The 7,534-nt window shown below is 42.3% G+C and overlaps 1 protein-coding gene across 2 annotated transcripts in view; it reads right to left on the reverse strand.

The window, feature by feature from the left end:
• Positions 1-7,406, reverse strand: part of NUDT6 (nudix hydrolase 6) — a 46,439-nt gene extending 39,033 nt beyond the window's left edge. Inside the window, exons 1-2 of one of the 2 annotated variants that reach the window (XM_045287390.1) lie at positions 7,290-7,314; positions 1,369-1,572 (exon numbers count right to left, since the gene is read on the reverse strand). The gene's annotated coding sequence lies outside the window, so the exon portion shown is untranslated. Of the gene's footprint in view, positions 1-1,368; positions 1,573-7,289; positions 7,315-7,391 lie in introns of those variants that run through there. The other variant, XM_045287389.1, reaches the window with a different exon arrangement.
• Positions 7,407-7,534: the final 128 nt, after the last annotated feature.

Raw genomic sequence — 7,534 nt, forward strand, 5'->3', positions numbered from 1 at the left:
GGGGCTTTCTACTTCTATAAACAGTTACAGTCTCAGAAAGTCAGAGTGGGGTTGCTATGAGTGGCATCGACTCAATGGCAGTGGGTGGGTGAGTGAGTGAGTTCTCAAAGGGTGATCCTGGAACTTGCAGTGATGGCTCCTGTATTACCTGGGCACTTATTTGAGGGACAAATACTTGGACCCCACCTTCTTGAAGGCCTTTACCATCATTACATTGAATAAGGAAAAACCAGAGAAGAAGGAGCAGTCTAGTTGTATTTCTCCCAAGATACACGTGTTTGCTCTTTGGTACTTTTAGTACCCAAAGCATCCTAATTCAATGAAGCATCTTCATTAGCATGATAATTCAAAGTTTTCTTCCATTTTTCTTATTCAATGTTCAACTTTCATATGCATATGATATGATACAAAAAACCATGGGTTGGGTCAGGCACACTGTTGTAGTTAGATTTTATGTCAGCTTACCCTTGGGGTGGGGTAGAGTCCAACCTGTCAATCAGGTCAAAGCCTGGCCATGCCTCCTAGGAGGTGGATAGCCTTTTTATAAGAAGCACTGGGGACTCTTCTCCTCTCTTTCTGCCTTTTTGCTTTTCTGCTTGCTGAGACTCTATGTCTACCTCCAGGGATGGCTGGCCCTTGTGGGCCACTGACCCTGGGAGTCAACCTGAGAGTTGTTGGCACCCTGCCATGTTTCCACTAAACTTGGATCCACGCGGCTCTGCACCCACTGGCCTGTGATTTCCTTTACAGCATCCCGCTTTCTCTCTCAGCAGCAGCAGCTTGCAGCCACAGGTGTCTGAAGAGGGCTCTGGCTAACATCAGGCCCAAGGGCTTAAGTTGGACTGGGTGGGAATGCCTTCTTGATATAAGCATACTTTTAAATTTAAGGCTCTTTCTTTTACATATATGAGTGTCAATGATTTTATTTCCCTAGATAACCCAGCTTAACATACGCACCTTGGTACTCAAAGTAGCATCCTCGCTTTTCAACACTTTAAAGAGGTCCTGTGCAGCAGATTTATCCAATGCAATGAGTCATTTGGTCTCTTAACTGCTGCTTCCAAAGCCTTGACTGTGGAGCCAAGCAAGGCTATTTGACTAGTGAAGTTCCAATAACTGCGTAAAACATGATCGGACATAGCCTTTGGAAAACTAGAGGCTTAACTTATGTTTATCTTTGCTGCCCTCTGCTGATTTTTAAGACAAATATTTTCTATTTAAAAACATTGTGCAATAGTCCCAAGGGAGGTATCATTTCATTAAATAATTCATTCTACCTGAACAAACTATTTGCTCAGCTTTAAGATGTAAGAAAGCAGGCTAACCCCTTACAAATTAATTCTGAATTACCACAAATGTGGAACTGACCTGCAACTCCTACTTGATGCGTGGCATATCCTGGTAATCTGCTGGGCCCTTCTCCCAGCCACAGGGTAAGTGTTGCCGAGTCCGCTTCTGCGTGGTGAAAGCAGAAGCCCAGGGAAGCGGCAGGAGCAATGCATCGGCTTTGGAGGATGGGGATGTGTAGCCAGATGGCTGTTCGACCTTCTGATCGCCATTTCTGGATTGCAGCTAAAATGTGGAAGACAATATTTAGAAATGTTTTCCAGTGAAAGGCATGGAATGAATGAAAACTCAGCTCAGGCAGGGTCCAAGAAGCCAGGTGTAATTTTGACTTCCTTTACAGGTGGGTTATTTGCAGAGAGGTCCCCAATGTCCTGTTCATATCACCACCACTGGAACTGCCATGATTTCTTATACTTATCATCTTATTTAGATGATTTTCCTACCAGATAAAATTCCTTCAGGACTGACTCAATATATTTTTGACCTTTATCTCACTGCACAAGAAGCCTGTCCCACAACAGGTACGCAAAAGCTTCAGAATGGACAAATAAACTGACTTAAGACAATCTAAATTTCCATTTTAATGCCATTTCTTTTAACATCCTAGAGACTATCATGGACTTCAATGTGCTATCATAATTTTTTAAGTTGATATGTTCAAGATCGCTTTAAAATATAACTATTTTTAAAAAAGACATTTTCAAGAAAATTTTGAAAATAAGGAAAGGTGTAATGAAGAAATCAAAAGTTCACATTTTACTGGCATACCGAAAGATAGTAAAACATATTTTAAATTTTTTCATCAATGTAGTATTGGTGTTGGCATCATATAGTTTGCATCTTATGCTTTTCACTGCATATTATATTGTACACATTTACTTCATTAAAATTCCATGTATACATATGAAGTTTTAATGATTATACAATTTTCATCATATATAGCATGAGCTACTTATCTAATCTGCTCTTGCTCGTTAGTGCTATTTCCAATTTTTCTTTATTACAGATAACACCTTGGTGAGCACAAAGGTAGATTTTCTGCCTGTGACTTCCTTGAATTCTCTTATTTAATTACTTGAGATTGACACAGGGGAAGAAGATGTTACTATTTCGTCCTTGCCAAGTTCCACACCCCCAGTGACCCCACGGGCCGAGCAGAATCCCCCTGTAGGCAGTACGTCTCCACAGCAGCAGGGCGCCTCGTCTTTCTCACAGAGCAGCTGGGGCTTTTAACTGCTGAGAGCTCCAGACCTTTACATACATTATCTTAATAAGTTCTTTCAACTATGAAAAGCACATAATGCCTCAACTTCCTCATGTTCCGCAAGTCGATCCTGACTCATAGTGGCCCCATAGCATGGAGTAGAACTACCGCTGTGGCTTTCTGAGACTGTAAATCTGTAGGGAGCAGAAAGCTTCCTCTTTCTCCCATAGAGTGGTTGGTTGGTTTGCAACTGTCATCGCTGTGGCTAACAGCCTTACTCACGACCCACGGTGCCACCAGAACTCCACAGTACATTATATACATCCCGAACTATGAATGAAGAAATGAATCCTTCCTATTTTCAGATTACTAATCCTTCATTAATTTTCAGATTACTTTATTAATCTTACTTAATCCTAAAACGAATCTATCATTTTACTTAATCCTAACAAGAATTCTGTGGGTGTGTTACAGGTTCTAATATTTAATCCTAACAAGAATTCTCTGTTGTTGAACACTGTCAATGTCCTCTCTTCAGTTCACAGAAGCTGCTCCTCCGTCAAAGACCACGGTCTATTCATTTTTGCATCCATGTGCCTACACAGTGACAGACACAAAATGAAAAGCTCATGGCCAGTGAATCAATTAAAACTGCCCTTGTGCATTTCAGAGCACACAGCTCCACTTTCTCCTGTGATGAAACTGGTGGGTTTGAACAGCTAGCTAGCAGTCCGACTCTATGGCCTCTATGTCACCAGACACAAGGAAGCTTTTAATAAACACTTCTTGATTTAAGTTAGCATACAATGAGCTCTAAGGTTAAATCAGATATTAGTTGGTAGAGTGATTCATCCCTCTCATGTTCTTACCTTTTTCTAATTGTATACTTTTAAAAATTTGAGGTATAAATACTTGAAAAGAGCAAATGATCACTTACAAAGACAGGAAAGAAGACCAAAATGGGTGTCAGAAGAGACTCTGAAACTTGGTCTTGAATGTAGAGAAGCTCAAAGGAATGCAAGAAATGATGGCCATAAAAAAACTGAACAGAAGATTCTGAAGGGCAGCCAAAAAAGACAATGAAAAATATAACACACAAAGATCTGGTGTCAGAAACCCAAAAGGGAAGAATACACTTGACATTTCTCAAGCTGAAAGAACTGAAGGAAAAATACAAGCCTCAAGTTGCATGGGTAAAAAGTCGTCCTATGGGTAAAATATTGAATGATGCAGTAAGCATCAAAAGATGGAAGGATACCCAGTTACTGTACCCAAAAGAAGTGGTTGATATTCAACCACTTTCCAAAACAACTCAAGCTCACTGCCAACAACCAAACCAATTCTGACTTATGGAGACCCTAGGACATAGGATAGACCTGTCCTGTGAGTTTCTAAGACTGTAACTTGAGAAGAGTAAATACCTCATCTTTCTCCCATGGACTGGCTGGTGATTCAATACTGCTGATTTTGCAGTTAGCAGCCCAATACATAATCTACTACCCACCAGGGCTCCTAGTCAAACATTTTAGGAGTTATCGTTTCATGATAGTCTATCAGACTTAACTAGAACTGATGGAACACCAATTGAGATGTTTCAACAAACGGATGCAATGCTTGAAGTGCTCACTCATCTATGCCAGGAAATGTGGAAGAGTGTTAGCTGGCCAACTGACTGGAAGAGATTCATTTGTAACCCTTTCCAAAGAAAGGTGATCCAACAAAATACAGACATTAATGAATAATATGGCTAATATTATAGGCAAGTCAACTTTTGATGCAGGTAATTTAAAAATGGTTTCTGCAATACTGACAGAAGTCCAAGCTGGCTTCAGAAGAAAACATGGAGAACATCATTTTTTATGCCAGATGAATTTGGTTGAAAGCAGAGAATAGCAGAAAGATGTTTACCTGTGTTCTATCAATTATGCAAAGCATTTGACTATGTGAGTCATATCAATTATAGATAACATTGCTAAGAATGTGAATTCCAGAATGCTCCTTACAATTCATGTGGAACCTGGACACAGACCAAAAGGCAGTCATTAGAGAGAATAAAGGAACATTCAAAACACCAAACAAACTCACCGTCGTCAGTCAATTCTGACTCACCTCATAGGACAGACTAGAGCTGCCCCATGAGTTTCTGAGCACTTATCTCTTTACGGGAGTAGAAAGTCACTCTTTCTCCACGGAGCTGATAGTGGTTTCAAACTGCTGGCCTTGTCAGGAAAGGTGTGTGCTATGGTGGTACCCTTTCACTTATTAAAGCTGTATGCAGAGAAAACAATCTGAGAAAATAGACTATGTAAATAATAGCACAGCATCAGGATTGAAGGATGACTCATTAACAACCTGTGTTATGCAGTTGACACAACCTTGCTTGCTGTAAGAAAAACACTCCAAGCATTTCCTGATGACGATCATGCCTTAAGGTAACGAAGAAGAAAAAAACATCCTCATAACTAGAGGAGTGAGCAATATCATTATAATGGAGAAGCTATTGAAATTGCCCATGATTTTATTTTACTTGGATCCACAATCAATGCCCATGAAAGTTAGCAAATCAGAAGAGGTATTGCATTGGGAAAATCTGCAGCTTCAAAAGATATCTTTAAAGTGTTAAAAAGCAAAGATATTACCTTGAAGAAAGGCCTGGTAGCATGTGTGTATGGATTGTGATAAGAGGTGTATAAGCCCCTAATAAAATGATTTTAAAAGATTTACATCCTTAGAAATCCACAGGGGCAGTTCCATTCTGTCCTATAGGGTCATTATGAGTTGAAATGGACTCAATGGCAGTGAGTTTGGGTTTGGGCTTGTATCCATTTATGGTATTTTCACTTGCCTCATATGCATGCAAAAGCTGGACAACAGATAAGGAAGAATTGATGCATTTGAATTATGAAGACTATATAGGGATTGCCAGAATGAATAAATCTGTTGGGACAAGTACAGCCAGATGGCTCCTTAGAATTGAGGCTGGCAGGATCACATCTCACATACTTTGGACATGTCATGTGCAGGGACCTATTCATGGAGAAGGTTATCGTGCTTGGCCAAGTAGAGGGTCGGTGACTTGAGATGGGCTGACCCAGTGATTACAGCAATGGGTTCAAACAGAGCACCGACTGAGAGGACGGCATAGGACTCGGTTGTACTTTGTTGTATGGAGGGCCACTGTGAGTGGTAACCTGTTTAGAGGCACCTAAAAATAACAATTGTACATAGCGCTGGTGGCATAGGGGTTAAGCTGTGGGCTGTTGACCAAAGGTAGCAGTTATAATGCACTAGCTGCTCCCCAGGAGAAAGACGTGTCAGCCCACTTCCATAGACCCACAGCCGGGGAAACCCTATGAGGCATTTTTATTCTGCTCGCTAGTGTTGCTGTGTGTGGCAATCTACTTCATAGCAGTTGCATCTGAAAATTTGATTTTGGTTTTAATCTTTACAGATTTCTCCCACAGAATAGTTGGTTAGTTCAAACCAAGCGCTTTAACCACCAGGCCACCGGGGGTCTGTCTGTAGATCACGGCCTTGGAAGCCTGAGGCAGTGCTACTCTGTGTTCTAGAGTGCTCGGCAGTTGAACTGGACTCAATGGCAATGAGTTTGTGTTTGTTTTCTTAATGATGTGTGTCTAGGTGGTGCAAGATTGGAAGCACAAGTATTACCCACAGGCGCCTTTGAAGGCAGGCCTAGAGATCTACTTCTGAAAACTCAACCACTGAAAACCCTGAGCACAGGTCTCAGAAGCATATGAGATAACTCACTGGCTATGTTTGCACAGCTTATTAGAGGCCATGGCTAAGTTGGAATCTACTGCATATACTCGAGTATCAGCCGACCCGAATATCAGCCAAGGCACCTAATTTTACCACAAAAATGTGCATAAAAACTTGGCATATCCTTGAGTATATACGGTACTTGATGACAATGGATTTTTTGGCACCAATTTCCCCCAAAAGTCTTATAATCAAATTGAAGATGCAACATAGAGATTCAGGCATGGAAACAGTCTGCCCCATCAAAGCAATGGCTTCTCCCAAAGTGACGAATCCTGTATCCAAGTTTTCTTTCATATCACTGACCTCAAGTTTCAAAAAAAGTGGAGAATTGTCCTATTAAAGATAGAATCCACTCAACGTTCATGGTTAGTTGGAAAACATAGGCTGTTTTGTAAATAGAACCCAACTCCAGGTCTGGACCTTACAAAAGACTTTGGGGGGTCCTCAAACTTTTTAAACAGGGGGCCAGTTCACTGTCCCTCAGACCCGTTGGAGGGCTGGACTACAGTTTTTTAAAAAAAACTATGAACAAATTCCTATGCACACTGCACATATCTTATTTTGAAGTAAATACACGGGGCAAAAACACACGGCGGGCCAGATAAATGCGGCGGGCCGCAGTTTGAGGACCCCTGATAGACCAAAGGATCAGTCAGAACTTCTCATGTCCACTGCTTGTATTTGAATGTGAGGTAATTCTCTCGTAGGGAGAAAGTGTGAGGCAGTACCAAGGCTCAGTACATAGTAATAACATAATTAACAAATACTGAGTGTTAACACTGTTTTAAGCACTTCAGATTCTGTATCCAACGTAACTACCAGGAACCCGTGACGTCCTACTACTTGCTTTTAAGGAGGAGGAAATTGTGGTTTACAGCATGTGCCAAGCCTCTCACACTAGAGTGGCCCAAAGGCCTCTCAGAAAGGCTTTGGCCAAAGGAGGCCACCGCGTCACCTCGACCTCTCCGGGTCCCCCAGGGCTCCGCACGTGACGGGGCCGAGAGCGACTCCCGGCGGGGTCCGTCGTCCTTTGCAAGGGTCCCGGGGAGCCACTTGCCCTGCAGGCCTCTCTGGAAGGCGGCGAGGTCGAGGCGGTCCAGCGCTCCAAGCCGCGCCAGATGCACCGAGACGCCCCCGAACTTGTCCGGCTCGCCTGGCAGCTCCACCGCTCCGGCCGCGGGCCCGCGCAGCCGGCCCGGC

The sequence above is a fragment of the Echinops telfairi genome, unplaced genomic scaffold (assembly GCF_000313985.2).
Source record: "Echinops telfairi isolate 266 unplaced genomic scaffold, ASM31398v2 ScPeMD7_14;HRSCAF=57, whole genome shotgun sequence".
In the NCBI taxonomy this organism is placed as follows: Eukaryota; Metazoa; Chordata; class Mammalia; order Afrosoricida; family Tenrecidae; genus Echinops; species Echinops telfairi.